This window comes from Cupressus sempervirens, chromosome 11, assembly GCF_028749045.1.
Source record: "Cupressus sempervirens isolate cs-2001-9-10 chromosome 11, ASM2874904v1, whole genome shotgun sequence".
Classification (NCBI taxonomy): Eukaryota; Viridiplantae; Streptophyta; class Pinopsida; order Cupressales; family Cupressaceae; genus Cupressus; species Cupressus sempervirens.
The window spans coordinates 606,645,619-606,671,807 of NC_143128.1; positions in this window are offsets into that span (position 1 = coordinate 606,645,619).

Sequence of the window (26,189 nt, forward strand, 5' to 3'; positions counted from 1 at the left end):
CAAATAGAGAAAACCTTAAAAAGGTCCACAACCCTCTTATAGCTATTTATGCCATTCCAAGAATTAAAAGCACATGCATGTGATAAATAAGCCCAAACTATAGTGTGTTAAATTGAAGTGACCATGCAAATAATAATAGTGCTTTCACGACTTTCAACATGAAATTCATACAAGATAATGTTTAGTCAAGTAGAATTATCTTGTCACTATAACGAAAATCACAATCTTAAACTATGGCATTTTATTTCTACATAAGAGCCTATAGAAATTTTATTGAAAAAATGGAATATTATCTCTTTAGAAAAGTAAGAGGAAATATGAAACTAAATGTTTCACATAAATTAGCTGCTAGTTTCATGGGAATGGTCAATAGACACCACAATCCAATCGAACACATTTCTTTGAGTCATTCTACAAAAATAGTAGACATGATTCCACACTTTGTATTGGAACTTGTAAAGAATGATTTGCAGAAAGAGCAACTAGCTTAGAAGTAGGCTCAAGAATGCTTCAACTCCATTACAATACAAAAATATTGCACACAAAATTTGAATGATAATTTAAAGTTTAAGTAGTGTAAATGCATAGTATTTCCTTTGATGACATGTTCCAACTGAGATAACTTCTAAAAATGAAGAAGTTTTAAATTTTAATCATGAGATATCATTAAGTTGAAACCAAAAGTATTTTTTCTTGTGAATAAATAAGACAAGGGAAGATGAAAGATACTATAGTATCATATGATATTGGTAGATTTTTTGAATTCTCCAATGTCCATGGATATCATATGTGAAATAAAGATAATAAAGTGACATGAAAACTAAAATTTAGTGGTGTAAATTTCCAAAATTATTATTTTTAATGAGTACTAAAAATACAATATGTCAAAATTTCTTTGTATTTAATGGTTTCATTAGGAATGCAATGAAATACATGGAAGTCCTAGATAGTTCTTGTCTTGCATTATGAAATATTCCTTACCATTACACTTAATATGGTACTAGAAGATTACAAACCCTAATGTCATCGAACCTCCTAGGATTAGTCCTTTCAATTATAGTTTTGGTTAATTATTGAAATAGTGAACATCCTTTAATATAGGAAATTGAGATAGAGATTTACTTTTCTCATTAGGCATAATTATTTTTATTTTACTATATAAATAGACCTAGTGTTCACTTATATTAATTGAAATGAAACCCATCTTAGGACATTTGCACATTTACATAATTGAAAGGAAATTTATTAAATGCTTTGTCAATGAACATTTATTTATTTGTGTTTGGGTCTTTTAAAGATTAATAAAAAAAATATTAAGAGCTTTTATTTCATTTATATAATTTGTGCAATTAATGTCAGATGAAGTACATTTTGAGAAAACCCTAACTATAAACCATAGGCATATTCCTTTATCTAAAACTTGGAGAACATGTATTGTAATAGCACAAAATAAATGTTTTAAATTTTATTCGTTCTAATAAAAGAGGAAATATGTTAGAATATTTGTTATGAATATTCTCAGGAAAAATTTATACAGGGAATCTTTACAAATTCCCTTTGAAAATTATGCGAATTCAAGTGGCATATTGTCTTAATGGAAAATAATTGACTAATAGAATACAAGAAATTTCTGCATTAAAATTTGCACATTTGTGGAATAGGACTAGGAATGGGAATTAGGAGTCAAAAACAAGAATAGACAAAATATATAGGAAAAATAATAGGATTTGTTATTCCACATCCCATTTGATTTTACAAAACTTGCAAATTTGATATAGTAGAGAACTTGCTTCTTGTAGGTTTATTAATTAAATAAAAAGAACAACATAGAAATGACTATCTTCTCATTAAAATAAAGAAAACCAATATGACTATTTGAAATGAAAATAAAATATTTTTTATCCTTCACTCAATAAAAAATTAATTAGATGTGTTGACCATTTTATGTTTCCAACACATTTTCCTATTTAAATTGACTTTCCATTAATTTTTTTTTTTTAAATTACATATAGCATATAAAATGGCTAAGGATCAACACAAAATAGCATCTTTATCATGATTCTTTTAAAAACTAAATCAAACAATATTTTCAAAAACAATGAGTGATATATATATATATATATATATATATATATATATATATATATAGAAATAGAAAGCATTCCAAATATTGACCAAGCACACTAAAGGCATTGCCCAAAATGCCAATTGAAAGGAAATATAAGGTGGAAGTTTGGCATGCATCTGATGAAAGTATAAGAGACGTAATTTAGAGGGGAAGGGTGAATTAATTACCAGAAAAAGAAATCCTAGACCCCTTAGATGTCAATATAAATCAAAATCAAACTTTGCTGAAATTTAAAATATTGTTCTAACTTGGTTAGCACTGAATCACTCAGAAAACACTAAGAATTACCGCTATTCAACACTCACTGAAATAAATGCTTCTTAAGATGTTTAATAAAACTAACCAAAATTGACTTAGTTGCAAAATCATAAAGAAAAGAACATTAACACATATGACACCAAGATTTAACATGGAAACCCAATTTGGGAAAAAACACCAATTGCAAATAGCTACTATTTTTCACTCTTTTGAAGTAAGCACTATTAAGAGCCAACCCTAATAAAGGTTATAATACAAATTGTTGGACACTTCAATCTAGAAATGCCAACTTGTTAGAGGATTTAGCAAATATCTCTTAAGCTAACTCTGATAAGAGATTTGATACACTATTATAATTATTTGAGAATAAAAATGATACAACTAGATTACTGATGCAACTTTATTTGTTCACTACAAATATTTGTTCTAGCTTGAATACTTGATCCTCCTTGATTAGATAAAATTTTGTAGCTCTGTCAACTTAGGACAGTAGTTTTTGAAGTGTTATGTTTGATTACATTTTGTAGCTTGTGATCATTTTGAGATAGCTCTTTGTGGATAGTTGTGTTAGTGTTTGCAAGCCTTGGGATGGTTTACTCAAATGTGCATAATAGGGTTCATATGATGTAATGAATCTTTAAGCGAGCGCGCGCACTCACACACACACACACACACACACACACACACACACACACACACACACATACATATATACTGCCGATAAAAAAAAACATAATCAAATATAAAAAAATATTTATAATATTGTTAGAATGTACACTAGATTATATTTTTTGGGAGATATAGTTTTCTTAAAGTTTGTGACTTTGTTTTTTCGAAACCCGCTATTGATGCAACCACAAAAATGTAAAAAGGATTTATTTTATATTTGTTTCCTAGAGGTCACTGAAAATGAACAAATTTCTTGATATTTTTGTGGGCAATGATGCTACTATGATTGTCTTGTCAACGTTTTTTATGAATTGAACATCATTTATGTTATCTTAGTTATATTTAATAAATATTCATGTTTTTATGAAAATGGATCCATAAATACACAATGATGAATGATGCATAGCTACTAAATATGACTAAGATCCAATATAAATAAAACTTTTTTCACACTTTCATAGGAGAACATGTTGGGGTCAACCCTTGAGGGAGTACATTTTACTCCATGTGGTATGATTCTTATGAAATTAAATTAAAATACTCATTCTAATCATAAATATACCATAGATTGAATAAATGTATGTTCGATAAAAAAAATCCTTTTTATGTGTTCCCTTACTTTGCTCCCTAAATTTATACACTGTGTGATATAATTGGGTTTGTATTGATTTCAGAAATATTCTAATGTGGATCCCTATGTTCTACAATGTCTAGGCACATCAAACAAAAATGTTTTTAAAAAAACCTCATATTGTAAAACAAAATTTCTAGGTTCTAGTAAATTGCATATTTAGAGGTCTTCTGGTCAAGATTTAAAGTTGAGACTTTTATTGTTCATTAAAATTAGGTAGCTAAACAATCAATATTTTAGGGACTAAAACTAGAGTCTTAGTTTTTCTTTCCATTGGTTCAAATGATTTTAAAATTTGAGCACCAAGTCAAAAGTGACAACACCAACAAGTTTGGGTAAATAAACTCCTTATTTTTGAATTTTTTATAATTTTTATTATTTTGTTACATCGTGATATTCAATTCAAATTATTATGCTTGTGGAAAGTTTTAGTGTTATATGATTATATATATTTGTCCAATTTTGAATATGAAGATGAATTTTGGATTGCATACAACTCTTTCAAGTTTGGAAGTTTTTCCAAATTGAACACAAATATCACAAGTTTTCAATTCACATTAGATTCTTTTTTTCTACTCCATTTTTTAAATTTAGATCAATGGTATCATAGTGGGGACACTTCTCTATGCCAAATCACACAAAATCTTCCTATCAAAGATTATGACTAGTCACATAGTATTTTTTTAAATACCCTTCTTTAAGACACACAGCCAAATTTGTGAGATGATTCATCGAGGGTTGTTAAGAAAATGGGGGAAGAGGTTATAAAAGACCAATGAAAATAGATGTTGAGCATGTTTTCGCTGTAGGATTTGAGCAAAAACACATAACAAATCCATGAAGCCCAAGAAAACCTACATGCAGAAAACCTGTCATGGAGAAGAAAAAGACAAGAAGAGGCAAGGGTTTGATCTAAAAAACTCAAACAAAGAAGAAAAATATTATTCAACAGATTCAATAAATTTACAAAGAGATCAATCCTTATAAAGGAGATTGAAACCCGAAAAGGGTAACCTAAAGCCTAAAAAAGCTAGGGTTGCACATTATAATTAATAAAATATTAATTATATGTACCTACAAGATAGCTTAAGAAAACTAGAGTAATAGGAAACTTAATTAATTAAATCAAAGTGATTTAATTAATAAGTGAAAACAACTAATTACTCTAAAACTACCCCTTAAGCAAAGCTCAAGAGGTAAACTAACCTAGCACATCTATGAAAGCAGATAAATGGGTCCTGGTAATAAGGCCTGATCAGGTACCCAATATAAGAAAATCTTTGTAAACTAGAGAAATAGAGAAAATCACATGGAGAAAACCCTACTCTAGAAAGAGATAGCAAAGAATGTTCCAGAAGTAGGAACAAAGAGAGATCATGAAGAGAACCAGTGAAGCATGAAAAGCCACAAAACTCTATCAAAAGGTGTTGATTTGTAGAATCTCCACAAAAATAGAAGGCATGAACCAAGCGTGTCTATATGGTAGATGATCCATCTGACCAAAATGCATAGGTATCCAACCAATACAATTGCCTAGTATGTAGGATCAAGTACTAAATACATAGCTCACACTAATGAACCATCAAACTAAGGAAGCATTAGGACCAATAATATAACCCCCCTTAATGCAGATGGGGTGAGGTGATAGGAAATTGAAAAGATAGGCCAAAAATATCCTACAAAATAGGAACCAAACACATCGAGAGTGAGGTACAGAAACCTATAAAGGCATGTGTCATTAACACATCATGAGGCAAAAATGGAAGAGGGTACAAAATGGAAAACAACTATCCTCCCCATGGCACTTTATAAAATAGTGCGAGTAGAACAAATCACAATGATGAAAAGGATCCCAAAATGCAAGAGTAGCACTTTATCTCAATGTGTTTCCATAAAGATGCTTACAAAAAATATTTAAAATGATCATAAAAAGCATAAGGCTGGTACAAAAAAAAAGTACAAGCTAAAATGAAGCATCTAAAGCAACAAAATCGATCCCTGAACCTAAAATAGCCAGGATATCCACCAGCATACAAAAAAATGTAGAAGGCTGAATAAAATGTGCCTAGAGTAGAATCCAAAACCAAAACTAGCATCACTGAAAAGAGCACAAAAAGAGCTTTCCAGCAATATAAAGAAGTCCAAAATCAAAGATCGAATGCTCAAGATATGCCTCTCGAAGTGTAAAATAGAACATCCAGCTTTGACAGCTAAAATAGGCAACCAAACTACATCAAAACTAAAAAGAAACCTACAAAAATATCTCCATCTTAGAACCAGCTTTCCAGTGCATTTTTTAGAGTGAAAAAATATGTCCATATGCTCAAGTTATGGAAGAAAAATCGACAGGGGCTCTGAAAATGCATGAAAATTTATTTTTTTTAATAAAAAAATAATTTTTAAAAAAAAAAATAGCCACCCCCACACCACCAGCGGAGTAGTGACCATGGTGGTAGGAGGGTAGAGGGCTACCATAGGACAGAGTGGTGGTGGGGCCATGGCGGGCACTACCGGCGGAGCCGCCGCGGTCTACTGGCGGATCGCTAGTGGTAACTGCCAACGGTGATCCCAGCATTTAACTGCTAGTGGTTCTGCTATGGCTAACTAAATGTTATGGGTCAAAATAGACCACTGTGCAACTTTTTTGTAATTTTTTTAATTTTCCTTGCCTTGGATTGCATTCAGAGGACATACGGCCCAGTACAACAAAAAAAATTTGCCTCCCAGTTCAACATTGGCCAAATTGGACAAATTTTATATCAAAATGGGGGTTTTGATGCCTTCTGAATCCATTTGTGAGGTCTGTTTGGCCTCAAACTCCTTCAAAAATTAGTGACCCAGCTATTTTCTCAGAAAAAACCCCAAAAAACACCAAATTTGATCTGCCAAACCCTTGTTCTCCCTTTTTCTTGAAACAACAAACAAGTTACAAAAGATCTGGCTTTGATACAATGTAGGATTTGAGCAAAAGCACATAACAAATCCACAAAGCCCAAGAAAACCTACATGTAGAAAACTTGTCGTGAAGAAGAAAAAGAAAAGAAGAGGCAAGGGTTTGATCTAAAAAACTCAGACGAAGAAGAAAATTATTATTCAATGGATTTAATAAATTTACAAAGAGATCAGTCCTTATAAAGGAGATCGAAACCTGAAAAGGGTAACCTAAAGCTAAAAAAGCTAGGGTTGCACATTATAATTAATAAAATATTAATTATATGTACCTAAAAGATAGCTTAAGAAAACTAGAGTAATAGGAAACTTAATTAATTAAATCAAAGTGATTTAATTAATAAGTGAAAACAACTAATTACTCTAACATTCACACATTCTACTAAACTAGCAATCCTCTAGGTCAATAGTACCATTTCATGGAAATTCCACTTTCAAAGTATATGCAAATTTTGATATCCCAAATTTTTAAGGAAAACATGATGTTTTCATTTAATGGAAAAATAGGTTTTCAAGGGATGCAAAACTCTTTACGAAAAAAACCTCTTATATTTAGATACTCATGAGAAAAATAGTCATAATCCAGTTGCTAGAAAAAACATAAAGACTACTAACAATAAGAAACTACACAACATCAACAGTAGAAGTGACGAGAGTGAAACAGTCCAACAAAGACATAGAAAACAAAAAAGACCAAAACAAAAAAAAAACTAGGAAACTTGACCAAGTCTAGGAGGAGACACTCTATTTGATTTTCCAAATCTTCCAATTTTTAAAGAGTTTGAAGGACGGAGTCCTCTTTAGGTTTTTCCACTTTAGTGTCCTCTGTCATCTTTCTTTTGTTGCCCCTTTTTCTCTTGCTAGGACCCATGATATCATTTGTGTCAACATCATCCTTGTCCATATTGATGACCTTCTAATATTGCAACATTTCATAGAGATTTTTATGGTTCATCCATGATGCATTTAGTTTCTCATGATTATGGAGAAAAATGGTAACCAACATTGTGTCATTATTTTTCATCCTTTCAGTAAGAATCTTTATTTTGATCTTCATTTCCTTAAGCAATCTACTTAAATTAATATTCTTATCATCATCAATCTCCTTTCTAGCATCCTTAGTTTCCATTTTAGTTGACTAAATTTCATTGACAAGCTAGTTGTCAAACTAAAATGAGTTAGAATACCTGGCTTGAGAAATGTCAAGAATATTCAAGTTAGCAGTTTTCATATCCTTATTTCTAATCTAGGATTGATCCAATGACATAATATCTTAGGCTTTGATAGTATTTTTCTCAATTCCAGTATTACGATCCATCTTGTTTTCGCTAATCTTATTTAAGCCTTTCACTTCCATGGCTTCCAAGAAGGTTTTTTTATTACAATTCACATTCTCTAGAAACCTGGGAGACAACACCTTAGCTTTCTAAGTGTATTCCTTCTCAAATTCATCACTATCATCATCCTCCAGAATCTACTTGTCTTCCACACCATACCCTTTGTCAATATCAACTTTATCCTCTACATTATTAGATCATCCATCTTTCCTTTTTCCTTATCCTTATGGAGATCAAAATCTTTATTAACTTCCCCACATTCATATTTAGTGTTAAAATTTTCCTCTTCCTCAGAGTCGACCTGATCTTCATGATCAGGAGTGCTAACCCGCTCCCCCTCAGAGCTACAATTATTTTCAGTCTCCTAGTCCTTTGTCTTGAATGAGGTTTAAATATTCTTTGAGCTATCAGTAGGGGTGGATGTAGTAGTCTCTTCCAAATTAGATAATTTGAATTTTTCTTATTGAGGTCCTTATATGAATTAGAAGAGTCATTCAAGGAGTCATCTGGGTCTGAGATGACAAGCCTTCTTTTCTTGTCCTATTTCACCTCCCTATTCCTTTTCTTTCTATTCTCCTCTTTGGACTTATCTATATTTTGTCTCCTAATGTTGATAATAACCCTTTGGCTATGCAGAATTATCTTGCCATTCTCCCAAAAAATTTGCAACACCACCTTTCTTTAAAATTCTTAGGTGTTTTTATGCTCCTTCCACTGATATTCCTCTGGGTCAAGAAAATTTAGATCAATTTCCAAGGTCTACTTCATTTTTTGAGATCTAAGTCCTTGAAATGCTAGACTTTGCCTAATATCCTCTTTCCTTTTACAATTCTCCTTGTAGTTTGAATAAATCTTGAACCCCATGCAATCCCAAAGGCTAGTGTTGTTCCTCATGAACAACATACAAGTGTTACAAAAAATATTAAAATTTTCGTTCATTCTAATTAATAATGACCCTGCTCAGGAGTTTATTATATCATGATTAATGATATTAATGAGCTTGTGCTCCATCTTTTCACTACTTTCTAATTTATATTATCATTACTCCTCATGGAAAAATTAGCCAATCTATCAATAGCTTTATTTGCTTCTCTATATTCATGAGAATTTTCTTCAAAGTTTGGATTTCAATTTTAATTTTGTCAATAATATAAGTAATCATAATACTAGGATTATGCCACCCATTTATAAAATTAACTATATTTTTTGAATCTCCAACAAGCCAAACCCATTTGCTACCAATTTCCCTAGCCATACTAATAATAGTGATAGCGTTCATTACTTCCACAAAATGACTAGTTTTAGTTCCTAGAGGCATAGCAATCACACAAAGATAACTTCCAAAATCATTTATGAAAATACCACCATAGCTAGAAATACTTGGGTTCTGTTTGGCAACATCATTAAAGTTATCTTTTACCAAATCATGGGGAGTAAAAGTCTAGACCACATCTTCCTTATTTTTTTTGAGTCTTTATTGAACTTAGAAATCTCCCAGCTCTCAAGGCATTCCTTATTGCTCACCTTACAATTATTTCTTACCTCATTAGAAATTTGAAAATTTTCATTAATGAAAAAAAAAATTTCCACATTATCTTTATGTTTCCTAGGCTTATCCATGAAGATACAATTGTTTCCCTCTTTCCAGGTATGACATATGGTATGGGGGGCTATGAAATTCTAGAGATTTTGAAAATTTGATTTGTTCGCAAGGCCTCTCCATTGCTCAAAAAAACCTTGAATGGAGTTAGGAAAAATCCAAGATAGATTCATTTTAGCAAGGATCAAGTTCCAAATTTCCCCCATGTATTGACAATTCAAGAAATGATGATTAGTACTTTTTACCTCTTGTTGACATAGGTAACATCTGTTAGGAATAATCATTCTATTTCTAATCATATTGTCAATATTCAAAAGTTTATTCTGAAGAAATAAGTAGGTAAAAAGTATTGATTTTTGGAGTGAGGCCTATGACCCAAGCCTTATCCCAAAATGGTTTTCTCTCATTTTAAAAACTTTTTTCATTGCCTAAGTTCACACTATAGTTTCCATCTTGTTTAAGTTTCTAGATAAACCTTCCTCCACATTCTCTCTCATAAACCCTTAATTAATATTAGTTTGATATCAAATTCAATTCCTGACTGATGATAGTCAAGATCACCCAAGTATCATTCCTCCAGTAGTTGGCCACTTTCTTCCCAAAAAAAAAAAATACTTGAGTATTTTGATGAATTTAAAAGTTACGAAAATTTTTCATTGGTTTCTCCATTAACCATTGATCATCCCAAAATTGATCTTTAGACCATACCAAGAACCCAACCACTACTGATTTTCACTTGATTTCTACTCTTCTGAATACCATTCCAAATGAAAGCACCATTAATTTTCTCTTCAAAATCGAACAAAGAGTGCAAATTATTGAATTTTGAAAGATATTTGTCTTTAAGAATACTACTTTGGATTCTTTATCTAAGTAAAAAAGTCTCTATAAATGTTTAGAAAAAGGAGCTATATTAATCAACCTTATAGATCTTAGCCCCAACCTACCACAATTCTTTAGTTTACAGACTTCTTCCCATTTGACCAAATGAAATCTATTCTTCTTTATAGTCCCCATCTAAAGAAAGTTTCTCTAAATCTTTTCTATAGCATCAACAACTTTTTCTGGTATAGAGAAAAGACAGGGTAGACAATTCAGATAATTAGGCCACTTGAAATCCCCTTATAGAAAAAATGTTGTGAAAGGCAAGGTGATCACATCTATAAATTCCCTTCTAGCAAATACAAGGGGAAAGGAAAACCTGATAATATTAGTGAGTTAATTGTTTTGTGAAAGGTGTGTTGAAAGGCATGGAATTCCAAAGGGTGTATGATTAATATAATATTTCATTTTGTAAGGAGTGTATTCACTACATAAATGCCATATAAGAAAGGAGCAAAAAAACTGAAAATGTCACACATAGAAGTGAAAGTCAATTTCATAAAAAGTATAAGTAAGCCTAAATTTCTCATCCATTCACAACGATGATGATAAGTACTAGTATAGATATCTTAAATAAATCTATCTAAAGAAATGTCAATAGATATCCACTAAAAGATAATTATAATTATAATTTACTACCTCTAAAATATTTATATTTCATTTATTTCTATTTATTTAGTATTGTACTAACTTAAGCTTTTTATTTTAATTTGTTAAAAATATTATAATTTAAATGAATATTTTATGTGGTATTTACTAATTTTTTATTAAAAGTATTTTCTATTTATAATAAGATTTAAACTCTTGACATGTATATGGTTGTCAAATTTAACCTAGAAGAATAAAAGTTAACATTAACATGTTTCACACCATCCGACTTCACTCATTCTGCCATTGCAGAATCCCTATCAACATTTAATATGATTTTACCATCTTGTTGACAACAATAAGAAATTTACATGAACAATGATTTTATTAAACAAAGTGAAAAGGTGTGGACAATATTATTGAATACATAAACATACTTATAAACATCAATTGTACCAAAAGATTCAACCATACTCATCAAGTATTAAATACAAAAATTATACAAGGAGAAATGGAGTCCAGTCATAATACATGACATAAATGCACCATTATCTAACTCTCCATCTGCAAATACTTATCTCCTAAGCTATCGAACATTCTTTCATCTTTTATCTCAATAAGAGACAATGTCTCAAGCACTCTTTCTACCCAACCTAAGACTACTTTTCTCCCTCAAGGCTCATCCTAACATGAAGAGTACATTAAAATTTCCTATTAAGCCTACCAATCAAAAACTACTTTAGAAAATGGATCATAAGGTGTAGTCATAAAATTAAGTATGAAGATTATATACCTAATTTTAAACAAATCACAAATGTGGTAGGGAGTCATTACATAACCAACATATTTAATAAATATACACACACAAAGTTAGTCAAATTATTTCAAAATGATATTTATGCAAGTAGGTAGGTGCAAAGAAAGTAAAAAGCTTCCTATCATTCCTTGATTTACCACATTAAAAACCATTCCATACTTAATGTTCTCAGATAAGAGTGATTACATTATGAATTCTTTCATTAAATAAACAAATTTCTTAACAAAATAACTACTAGAAAGAGGAAAGCTTAACAAATATTTTATTCATATTTCTATAGTTCAATTAGAAAATCTCTTAGAGGAATCTAACTAAACATATTTGAGTGCCAACATGAAAGTAATAAACCAACAGTTATATACCTTCCTCAGAATCAAATTTTACATGTCAAAATAAAATGACTACGAGTAACACAAAACCAAAGGGAAGTGCTTTAAAAAAAATAATGAATGGTATCTTAATTTTTCTAAACTTTATATTTGACTTACCTTTGTCTTTAGGAAGGATAAAAAAATAGATGGTTAATATTAGCCATAGAGTATCTTTATTTTTATGATCTCTATATCAAAACACAAAGTATTTAACTAGTAATTTAGTAAGCAATTCTAATTTTTTGTAATGTACACAAGAATTCTTTCTATTATAAAGAAACTTTGTCAACAAATTTTGATTTCTTAAATGAAGAACTTTATAAGATAATCTACTTTATTAAAAAAAAAATTACAATTCTCTAAACTTTCATGGAGAAATTTTTAAATATTTGACTATGCATATAAAATAAATAGAAATCCAAAATATTAAGGAATCATTACTTTTAGTAAGGGGTCAACTTCTATTGCATGAGATTACATACAAGTAAAATTTATAATATATAATATGTTTAGGAACCTTACCAAAATGACATATCTCGATCCAGAATAGGTAGTAAAAGTGTATGGTTATGATAAATCAAGTAGAAAGGACAATAATTAAAAACTATTACAAAAGGTTAATGATAGGAAATTAATAAATAAAATTCATTCTTGTCTTGAGAGTATATGATATTCAAGAATACTTCAACTATTTTATCCTCTTTTATAAAATATTAACTACCACAATTTCCTATTTGTTTACCTTATATCCACCAAAGTTACAAATCTATAAATAGATTTGTTGATTCAATAAAAAGGAATGAAGGATTGAAGCCTTGGGGGAAGAAATTGGTATTTTCCTAGGAAGAAAGGCTCTATCACAAGAACTATAATACAATAAATTAAACATTATCTATTTAGCTAAGTGAAACAACATTAAACATTGCAAGAGATACCCCCTAATATGAATGGACACATTATCTATTTAGTTGAGTAAAAAAACTTTAAACATCTTGAGATGTATATGCTAACATGAAAGGACACATTATATATTTATCTTAGTGAAACAATATTAAACATTGCATATACACTTACAATTAATCACTATGCCACCACCATGAAACCAATTTTCAAGTTTCATCCCTTTAAAATGTCTTCATAGACTAATAAATAACTAATATTAAGTTTTCGCACAATTTTAACACTCAATCTTTGAGAAATATTATAAAATATGTCTAAATGTTAATAAAATTTGGTTAGTAAAAAATAATAGATAAAATCTAAAAAAGGTCCACAATCCTCTGATAACTATTTATGCCATTCCAACAATGAAAAGAATATGCATGTGGTAAATGAGCTGAAAGTACAATGTGTTCAATTGAAAATAATAGTGTATTCACCAACTACAACATGAAATTCATACAAGACACAATCTTAAACTATGCCATATTATTTTTGCATAAGAGCCTATAAAAATGTTATTCAAAAAAATGAAATATCATATTTTTAGAATTTAATAGAAAATATGAATTTTATTTTTTCGCATAAATTAGCTGCTAGTTTCATAGGAACATTCAATAGACACCACAATCCAATTGAGCACATTTCTTTGAGCCTTTCTACAAAAATAGTATACATGATTCCACACTTTGTATTGGAACTCATAAGGAATGATTTGTAGAAAAAATGTTACGTGTAGTAGAAGCTTAAAATTTAGCTTAGAAATAGGCTAAGAAATGCTACAACTCAATTATAATACAAAAATATAGAACACAAAATTTCAATTATTCTTCAAAGCTTAAGTAATGTAAATGCATAGGTTTTCCTTTTATGACATGTTCCAACTAAGATAAATTCTATAAATGAAGAAGTTTTAAATTTTAAACAGAAGATATGACTAAGTTGAACCCCAATGCACTTTTTTTGAATTCTTCAATGTGCATGGATATTATATGTTAAGTAAAGGTAATAAAGTGATATGAAATCTAAAATTGAGAGGTGTAAATTCCTAAAATTATTATTCCTAATGCTTACTTAAACTTCAATATGTTGATTGTTCCTTGTATTTAATAGTTTCATTAAGAATGCAAAGAAATACATGGAAGAACTCGATAGTTCTTGTCTTGCATCACTGAATATTTGTTACCATCACACTTAATATGGAACTAGAAGATTACAAACTCTAATGTCATGGAACATCCTAGGCTCAGTCCTTTCAACTGAAGTTTTAATTAATTATTGAAATAGTGAACATCAGGCATAATTTCTTTTATTTTTCTCTATAAGTAGACCTGGAGTTCACTTATATTAGCTAAAATGAAACCCATCTTAGGATATTCACACATTTACATACATTAAAGGAAAACTACTAAATTGTTTGTCAATAGAAATTTATTTATTTTTATTTTTTTCTACTCAATGCTAATAAAAAAGGATATTAAGATTTATTCTTTATTTGTATATTTTGAGTAATGTATGTAGGATGAAGTACAATTTGAGAAAATGCTAACTGTAAACTATAGGCATAATCCTTTTTCTGAAACATGGAGAACATGTGTTGTAATAGCACAAAATAAATGTTTGAAATGTTATTCATTACAATACAAGAGGAAATATGTTAGATTATTTATTATGAACATTAGTGTGAAAATCTTATATAGGGCATCTTTACAAAGTCCCTTTGAAACTTATGTGAATTCAAGTAGCATATTGTCTTAATGGAGAACAATTGCCTAATAGAATAAAAGAAATTGCCACATTTAAATTTTTGCATGTATGGAATAAGACTAGGAATTGGAATTATGAATCAGAAATAAGAATAGACAACAACATAAGAATAGGAATACAATTAGGAATATGATTTGTTATTCCACACCCCATTTGATTTTACAAAACTTGCTTATTTGATAGAGTAGAGAACTTCCTTCTTGTAGGTTTGGTAATTAAATAAAAAGAACAATATAGAAATTACAAATTTCTCATTAAAATAAAGAAAACGAATTTGACTATTTGAAATGAAAATAAAATATATTTTTTCCTTCACTCGATAAAAAATTAATTAGTTGTGTTGACAATTTGATCTTTCCAACATATTTTCGTATTCAATGGACTTTCACTTAAAAAATAAAAACAATTTACATGTACCATATACAAGGGCTAAGGATCAATGCACAACAATATCTATTCAATCATGCTTTTAAAAATAAATTCAAATAATATTTTGACAAATAATGAGTGACAAATATATATAAAAATAACAAGTAATCCTAATATCGACCTAGAACACTGAATGAATTTCCAAACATGCCAAGTAAAAGGAGATATAAGTTGGAAGTTGGGCATGTATTTTCTAACAATGCATTGAGGAGTATCTAGTTGGAAAAAAATGGGCTTGCCATTGCAGTCCATAGAAGAAATCAATCTAGCATCATAATGGGCTCGTAGTTTTAGTGTTTAGCACCATTTTATAAAAGGGTTTCCCATTATGGCTATGATGGAATGATTTATGGATATGTGCATTAAATAATTGGACCTATGATGATTTGTAAAATGTTCATTCAAGCTCTAAGCTGCTAGCATGGTGTGATGGATAGAGTTTGATGTGAAAATATTATCAACAAACTTGAAAAAATTATAAAATAAGAAAAATTCAAAATGAGAATTGGAATTTAATAATTCTAATAACAAGTATTTTGAGGGAGGGGATTGACATATTTTTATTTTAGCATCAAAATGAGAATACAAATTCTAATTAACAATTCCTATTTGGTGCACCAAATTAAGAATTAAAACCCAATTTTGATTTGATGCACCAAATAGAAAACTAAAAATAAATTAAACAATTCTCAATTCCCATTCCGGTTAAATTCCCACCAATAAATAGGCCTTGATTTTTTGTTTCCAGGAAGTCAATTGGAATTACAATTTGTGAATACTTGGATTTCAAAATTTGTAATCTACTCTTGCTATAAATGAGATAGACACATACATACTATACATGTTGTAAATGCCTAATTAAATCATCACCACTACTATAAAGCACATAGTCTACAAAATTATGATAAATCTATATATTGTAAACTAAATGATTAGTATAATGATTTTCCCATCTTGCTGATCACACTCAGACAAATAGATGAATGATGATTTTGTTAAACAAAGCGAAAATGTGTCAACTATATGATTAAATATAAAAAATGATTATACATAGACATGATTATAAATATCATATATTCCAAGAGATGCCACCATACTCATCAAGCTCTAAATATTGAAAGGGTGTGAAGCTTTAAAAGGGTCATAAGTATGAATTGCAGCTCTTCAACATTGTTTTGATGTATTTAAATAGCAACCGAAAGAGGGGGGATGACATCCAACCAATACATTTTCTAGATAAATAAAAAATTAAAAACATCTTAACCCTTAAACCCCTAGTATTAACCTTCAAAACACTAGTATCCACTTTACTACACTTAACATTAACACTATATACCAAAAAATGTTCTAGCAACCGATATTATAGATGCTACTTATAACACGATTAATAATCATAGCCAAGGATCTAAGGATCCTCAATTGGGCTATTGATCTCGATGTGGGGATGTCTTCAAGGTTGGGCTAGGATAGAGGGTAGAATAGTGAAATATAATTTATTATTGTGTAAATTCTAGTTATTGCATAAATACTAATTACTATGGTTATAAGGCTAGAATATTTTGCAGATGTTAACATATGCATATATGTCAAGGGACTTGGATAGAGAATTTCTCTTCTAGGAAGAACCTTATAGGGAGCATTTCATAATAGATGGAGAAGTAACTAGGGATCTTAGGATCTTCAAGAATTTTATTGATCTCGATGTCAAGATGTCTTTAAGGTTGTGTTAGGATACAGGTTAGAAAAGTAAAATATAATTTATTATTGTGGAAATTCTAACTATACTAATTCATATTCCTTATGGTCATTTCAAAGGTTCATAAACTATCAATATCATTGATACCTTTTAAGAAAGTCACTTCCTTAGTTTCTTCATATTTATTTCCTCTTCCCTTTATTATTGTCAAATATAAGAATACCTAGAAAAAAAGGTTAGAATTTACACAATAATAAATTATATTTCACTATTGTGCCCTCTATCCTAACCCAACCTTAAAGATGTCTCATATCAGGATTACTAAACCTTTTGAGGATCCTTATATCCTTAGTTATTTCTTTATCTTCTATGTAGTGGTCCCTTTAAGGTCCTTCCTAGAAGAAACATTCTTTATCTAGGGCCCTTGACACACACATGAATATATTAACATCTATGACATATTTTGGCCTTATAAATATATTAAGACCACTCTATTCCCAAAGGGACTCTCTTGATCTTAAACAATTAACAACAGAGTCATGTGTGTTATCCATTCCAAATTCCATCTTTACATATACATATGTATATGCGTAAATTATCCACAAGTATGATTCATTAATATAAATAAATTTATAAATATAATTAAACAAATATAATCCATAAACATGAATTTCTTACCTTCCTCTTTTCTTGGTCCATGTGGTTTTATGAATACTCAACTCTTAAATGTATTATTCCTTCTAGATTATCTCAATTCTATATTTATTTTCTAAAATTCTTCCATTTCTAATTATAAATAAAGAATAAAATATACTTTTGTGTCTCTTTTCAAAGAGTCACAATCTTTCATAATACAAATATTTTGAAAAGTCACAACACTTCATAGTTATAATCCTTTCAAAAAGTAACAATACTTCATAACTATGTTAGAAATAGATAATATTGAGAGGGGGGTTGTACAATTAGTATTCTACAAAAATTTTCCCACAACTAGATATTAAATTATAATTATAATTTACTTTGCAACATGCATTACAATATAAACCAATAATGATAAACATTAAATATAACCATACACAAAGAGAACTCATAACACCATTATTTGTTAACTAGAGAAACCTTGACCAAGGGAAAACCTCGGTGAGGATGGTACCCAAAAAATGATCCACTAAATAAAAGAATCATGTTAAGGATATTGACCATGTTAGCAGCCTATGAATTACATATAGTGTCTCAATCATTGTTAGAGGACTAGGCCATGTTAAAAGCCTCAACCCTATTAGGAGTTGTTGTTACAATTACAACTATATGTAGGAAGAGCCTATTGCTCTAACATTTGACTATACAACATAATGCCTTTATATCAAAGAGATAGATACAAAAACCTCTTTATCATTGACTACCACACCTCACATAGCCTAATCTAACATCAGAATTCACATCATAGATCTCTCATATAAATTTTAATGGTATATACATAGTTCACATATACATCATATATACTTGACATTCTCAGATATGCCACATATCACTTTATAATACTTTGAATAAAGTAACTCTTTAGCTATACCATTTCCTTTCACAAAACTCTTGTGTAGTTAGCTCAATGTAAACACACATTACAATGCCTTAGATTTAAAATCTAGGATGTCCTCCTTACAAACATAAGTATTTATTTCATGGCAAAAATAATTTCTTAACCCTTTATACCTCTTTTCCTATTGTACTATGTTATAATGTGCACACTACCTTTAGTGGTATTTAGCCTATAACTTTGTATGTACTATTCGTACTGATGTGCACACTTAGGTATGTAATCATAACACACTGTTATACCTTCCCTTAACTTCAATAGTATATTTTTTCATTACATCCTAAAATATATGTTTCCATAAATGACAACCATAACTCATCTTACCTAGCCTTATTGCCAAAAATATCCCCCTTCAACATTGATGGAAACATATGGGAAAATTGACTAAGTTGCAAAATTTTATTTAAAATAACAATAAAAACAAATAGAATCTTCTCAAAAATTGGCTTTCAAAACTCCAAAATTTTATTCATGTCTGAATCAATCATTTCATGTTTGCATCATTACATATCATATTTCCATCATTCCTTATCTCTCCATTCACAATGATTTCCTATATAACTCTTCTTAGGATGACAAACGAGATATGCAATCACAAAAAATGATTGCTAGAATCTTCATATTCTTCTCCTACGAGTCCTTGACTCCTTATAAAATTCTTAGTAGGCAACACAAATTGTAAGATGTTATCTTTACTACATTCATATCTGAGTACACAAAGTTTTCAAAAGATGTCTTAACTGACAGACATTCCTCCAATTGACTCTCTATTGTGCTCAACTTCACAGATAAGTGTTCAATTAGAAGTGAGAACTTATTGGTTATCTTTTATTTCTTACCTTCAATGAGAATTATCTCATCATGGGCCTTGCTAATTTGTGCTTTATTGTTTTGATATGCACACTAGGTTGACTAAGTTGACTTCCCAATGCTTCCACTTTTGTGAATTTGGCCATAAACTCACTATCAATATCTTTTGTGAAGCTATAAGACATCGATCACTTTGCATATAGAGGTTCTCCTTTAAGCTCACACTTCCTTAATGACTTCATGCAAGAATTAAGATTCAATAAGTCATTTCTGATGTTCTTATAGATAGTATCAAACATTTGTGCATCATACTTGGCTTGAACTTGTGTTGTTGCAACCTCTTAGAAACTTGTGAGTTCAACATTAAATGCTTGAATCAGAGCTTTTACTTTATCCTCAAGGTTATAATCAAGTGATTTTACTATCACCACTCCCTAAAAAATTTTAGTGACTTCCAATCGAGTCTACTGCAAACTCTTTACCTATTTGTTTTTGTTGATTATCATTCTAAGGGATGATATTAGTTTAGATATATCATTATCGTTTGAATCAGTAAGTGCAACAAGGTTGAGAGATGTGGTCAGTGCACTAGGCTAGTCATCCTTCTTTGCTTCTTTCTTCCTCTATTCCTCATCCTCTTTCTTCTTCTCATTTTTTCCTCTTCTTCTTCATTCTTTTTCATTTCTTCTTCTTCTTTCTTCATCTTCTCATCATCATCTTCTTCTTCTTCATCTCCCTCTCCCTCTCCCCCTCCCTCGACCCCTCCCCCCCTGCCCCTCCTCCTCCGCCTCCTCCTCCTCCTCCTCCTCCTCCTCCTTCTCCTCTCTTCTTCTCTTCTCATGTCTTCAACCTCTTCACATCTTCTTCTTCCTTCTTCTTGTCTTCTTCTTATCTTCTTCTACCTTTCTTCTTTTTGTATCTGCTTGTATCTTCCTTCTCTTATCTTCTTGTTCTTTCCCTTTCTTCTCCTCTTCTTGCTTCTTTTTATCCTTTTTTTTTTTCTTATTTTCCTCCACTTCTTCTTTCTATTTCTTTTCATCTTCTTCTCTATGTCTCTTCTTTCATTCTTCTTCTTTCTTTTCATTTGCTTTCTTCTTCTTCTCTTTGGCCTCAATATTTCTCATCTCTTCCTCCTCATCTGAATTGGAGTAATTTTTCATATTGGCAACAATGTTAAGCCCAAGATCCTCAAAAGGATATTTTTGCAATCTTTATTGTCATACTTGCAATTGAAATTTGCATCATATCTTTTCCAATGGATATCTATGAGAATAGATCTTATGTCTATGAGTGCTTAGATTCCACTGTTGCTACAATTGGAGTACTTTGTTGAACAAATATAGACCTTACTCTCCTTGACTTTACACTCACATCCTTTGGTACAAAATCTATATATTTGACAATAGTTTCTTCTATTTCTTTTTTTAATTCTTCATTTTTCTTTTGGATCAAAAGAACTTGCTTTCTTTTATTCCTTGGCAAGGGATCAATTACCTTCAATATATCTTGCAAGTCTTCATCATTATTCATTTCACAAAGTTTCTTGATCATTATTTCCTCTTATTTTATTATTGTCACAAATAACTCTACTTCTTTTGTTAATTAATCTATTGTACAAATTATATATAATGTGTCTTTGAACATTTTTAAATCTTTTATTCTTAAGAATCATATTGCTTACTATAACATTTGCTAACTGGATTCTATCCATATTACTAAACATGCTATAAAAAAATATTCAACTGAATGAAAATGTTATCATTTATGATTTGCATGTTCAAGTTCTCTACCTTTCCCTTCCAAGTCTTCTTTCTTGTACATATCCTTTCTTTGCTAACTACTTGTTAATTATTTATGTCTTCTTCATCATATTTATCAAACTCGTAAGATTCAGCCATTTGTAGTGTCTTTCTCCTCTTTTCACGGGTCCTAGGTAGTTGCTTGGTCCTTTTCTTACTAGGTGACTTAGCTTCTTGTTTCACCTTGGTCACTCTCTCTGACTTTCATTTAGGTTGAGGAGTAGATGATTTGTCTTCAACAATCTATACCTCCTCTTCATTAGCTTTTTCAAGGGTTGTACAACATTAGGTTATACTTGAGCAACTATGGCATAAAGAACAATAGGTATCTGTGAAGTACATTCTACTATGGCAATAAGAGTAGCTTCCAATATGTTACACTATCCACTAGCCTTTATCTCCAAGGCTATACCCTTAATCTCATTTGATTCTTTCCTTGCCACTCCTTGTTATACAATTTTCTATTTTTTATTATAGAATCTTCAATAATATATTCTTCAATATTTTCCTAAGATATATGTTGCCATAAATAAAAACCCCATCGCATCCTACCTAGCCATATTTCCAACACTCTTATACCTTGCCAATGTTTGCCTAGTCTTCTTCCTTTGTATCTCATTTTTTGCATCATTTTTAGAAAAAAAAATATATTGTTTTTTAAAGAATCCTTTCTTGTTAGAATCATAAACTATATTTTAATGTGAAGCCACATCCCCTTAAACTTAACCATATTCAACATTAGGTACAAAATGCATGTTGAGTGAAAGTTAATGAAAAGAATAAAAATATTTGGTGGCACATGAAACATCTCAAATAGGTAATTTTGATTTAGCATTTTGATTTCCTTTTTACAAATTTTTATCTTCTTTTCCAAATATTTATCATCCTTACAAAAAATTGAGATGGAAAACTCTATTTTTCATTAAAAACTAAAGGAAATATTATTTCTAATAAACCAAAATTAAATGAGCTCCATATAAAATTTCCTATCTCTTCCAATAGAAAAATAATAAAGAAAGAAAGAACTAGAGAAAAGTTGCAATTCCAAGGCTTGAAAAAAAGGCTTGAATCCATAAAAAGGTAGAACTAAAATTGAAACTAAGCTTGAATCAAACTCCATATTACTTCTCGTTACATTTACAAAATGATCTCCTTGGGTGAGGTTTTAATAAAACCATGCATGAAAAGAGAATGAAAGTAAGCAGAACTAGAGTTAAGTCGACTAAATGGACCACTCAACAAGTTTATAATCTAAAAAAGGGTCTAAACTTTCATATAACTACTCATGAAGTTAATAAAACTTCCCCTTCTTCTCCACATGACACACAATCCTTTTTTAATATCCAACTAAATCCATTTAGAATATTAATAATAAATATATATTAACAAGTATTTTATTAATTTCACTTTAATACTTATTTTTTATTATTTTACATTTTTAAATTATTAATAATATCATTTTCTTTAGAAATGATTATTAAAATAAATATAGATAAAAATGAAAATGGTAAAAATCCTTCTTGTGAGGACATATTAGTGTAAAAACCTTAAACAAACCCTTGGCCATCATTAATTTTTTTCAAATCCTATTCATCTCATTGCACTACCATGCTAGGCTTTTAAAGTTTTTATTGTGATTTTTTGGATTCCTTGTTGTAGAGTTTTCCTATTGTAGGTCATGGATCATTTAAAAGGTACCCATATTTTGTTTTTTTTGTAAAAATAAGAAGAAAAAAAAATTAGTCCTCTATGTACTTGGCATTTTGAGCTCTTTATTATTTTATTTTCTTCTAGATTTTCACATATCTCTATTATTTGGCCACATATATCTTACACACATAAAAAGTGGATTCTTACCCTTTGTAGGGTCTTTAATATGTATCTCAAGAAAAATAAAGAAATATAGTTTTAAATTCACTTTGCAGGCAATAATTTTGTCATCTTACATGTGTAATCGTTATGCTCAAGAACTTGATGGTTTTTGAGAGATTTATTTTTCTTAAAGTTTGTGACTTAATTTTCTCAAAACCCACTATTGATTCAACCACAAAATTGTAAAAAAAAATTATTGCAAACCTCCTTTCCAAATGTCAATAAAAATGAACAAATTTCTTGTGGTTTTTGTGGGCCATGTTGCTACTATGATTGTCTTGATGACTATTTTATGAATTGAACATCATTTATGATATCTTGGTTATATTTAATAAAAAATTTTAATGAAAATGAATCCATGAGTGCACCAAAATGAATGATGCATAGCTACTAAATATAACTAAGATCCACTAAAAATAATACTCTTTTCAAACTTAAAATACTTATTCCAATCATAAATATACATATAGTGTGAATAAATGTATGTTAAATAAAAATTATAATTATTTATGTGTTCCTTTACTTTCCTCCCTAAATGTATATAATATGTAATATAACTGGGCTTGTTTTGATTTCATTAAAATTTTAATATTGATCCCTATGATCTACAATATCTAGAGACATCAAGCTGAAATGCTAATATATATATTTTTTAAAGCTCATATTTAAAATTTAAAAAAAATCTAGGTCCTAGTAAATTGCATATTTAGAGGTCTTCTGGTCAAGATATAAAGTTGATACTTTTATTGGTCCTTAAAATTGGGCACCTAAAGGATCACTATTTTAGGGACTAAAACTAGAGTCTTAGTTTTGCTTTCCAATGGTACAAATGATTTAAATTATTGTCGCTATCTTTCTTATAATGAACCTCACAATTTTTTGGATTTAGACTTACTAACATATTACAATAAAAATCTTGATTCTACTATTTTGAGAATCTATATTAGATCGAATTTCCTAGTACAAGAATACTTATACTTGTTTCATAAGAATGCAATAACATAGTAACGATGGTAACATAGGTTTAATACTGTAAACAATGATTCAAACAAATCTTTTATTTTCATTCCATTTCCAATTTATGTTTCCAATTCCAATTCCATCTTATTAGTGGAAGATTGATTTACTTGTTTGGGGTCAAAATTAGACTTCTAGATCTCCAATTTCATTTTCATTTTTTGTAACAAATGACAAATTTGGAAATCCCAATATTCACAAATTCTAATTCTAATTGAATTCATGGAAACAAAAATACCAAGGCCTATTTATTTGTGGTAATTTAACTGGAAAAGGAATTGAGCATTGTAATTTATTTGCAATTCTCTTTTTTGTGCACCAAATCAAAATTTGATTTTAATTCTAAATTTGATGTGCCAAATAGGAATTGGGAATTAGAATTTTTATTCTCATTTTTACTCCAAAATGAAAATATGTCAATCTTCTCCCTCAAAATACTTGTTATCAAAATTGTAGTTAGAATTTTTATACCAATTCTCATTTTTAATTTTTATTATTTTATAATTTTTTCAAGTTCATTGATAATATTTTCACATCAAACTTTATCCATTACACCATGCAAGTAGTTTGGAGTTTAAAATAACCTTTTGCAAAGAAACACAGGTCAAATTGTACAATGCACATATCCATAAATCATTCCATCATTGCCAAAATGTGGAACCTTTTTATAAAATGGTGCCAAACACTGTAATCACAAGCCCATTGTGGTGCCAAATTGATTGGTTCTATGGACTGCAATAGCAAACCCATTTGTTTCTAGCAAGATATTCGTCTACGCATGGAAGGAAAATATGTACCCAACTTTCAACTTATAGTTCCTTCTTATTGGCATTTTTGGTAATGCCTTTAGTTCTTATCCAATATTTGGATTGCTTGCTCTTTTTATATATATTTATCACAAATTGTTTGTCAAAATATTGTTTAAATTTGTTTTTAAAAACCCAATGTTATAGATCTTGTTGTGTGGCGGTCCTTAGTTGTTCTATATGGTATATGTAATTATTTAATTATTTATTAACTAAAAGTCCATTGAATAGAAAAATGTGTATGAAAGATAAAATGGTCAACACATCTAATTAATTTTTTATTGAGTAAAGAAGAAAAGATATATTATTTTCATTTCAAATAGTCTAATTGGTTCACTTTATTTGAATGAGAAATTAGTCATTTCTATAATGTTCTTTTTAATTAATTACCAAACCTACAAGAAGCTATTTCTGTACTCTATCAAATTAGCAAGTTTTGTAATATCAAATGGGATGTGGAATAAAAATCCTTTTCCTATTGCTATTCCTATTCCTATGCCTTTTCTATATTCTTATTTCTGATCCTAAATTCAATTCCTAGTCCTATTCCACAAATATAAAGATTTAAATGTGAAAATTTCTTATAACCTATTAGGAAATTGTTTATCATTAAGGCAATATGCTACTTTAAATCACATATGTTTCAAAGTGACTTTGTAAAGTATAAGTTTTTCCTGTGAATATTCATAACAAGTAATCTAACATGTTACTTCTTGTATTGTAAAGAATAATATTTAAAACTTTTTTTTTTTGATATTACAACACATGTTCTCCAAGATACAGAAAAAGGATTATGCCTACAGTTTGCAGTTAGGGTTTTCTCAAATGTATGAATATCCTAAAATGTTATTTAGGTTCAGTTAATATAATTGAACTATAGGTTTTTTTATATAGTAAAATAAAAATAGTCATGCCTAATGAGAAAAGTAAATTTCTATCTTAATTTCCTAGATTAAAGGATGTTCTCTATTTCAATAATTAACCAAAACTATAATTGAAATGACTGAGCCTAGGAGGTTCCATGACATTAGGGTTTTTAATCTTCTACTTCCATATTAAGAGTGATGGTGAGGAATATTCGACGATGCAAGAGAAGAACTATCAACGTCTTCAATGTATTTCTTTACATTTTTAATAAAACTATTAAATAAAAAGAACAATCAATATATTGAAGGTTTACTAAGAATTAGATATAATAATTTTAGTAATTTAGACCACACAATTTTAGTT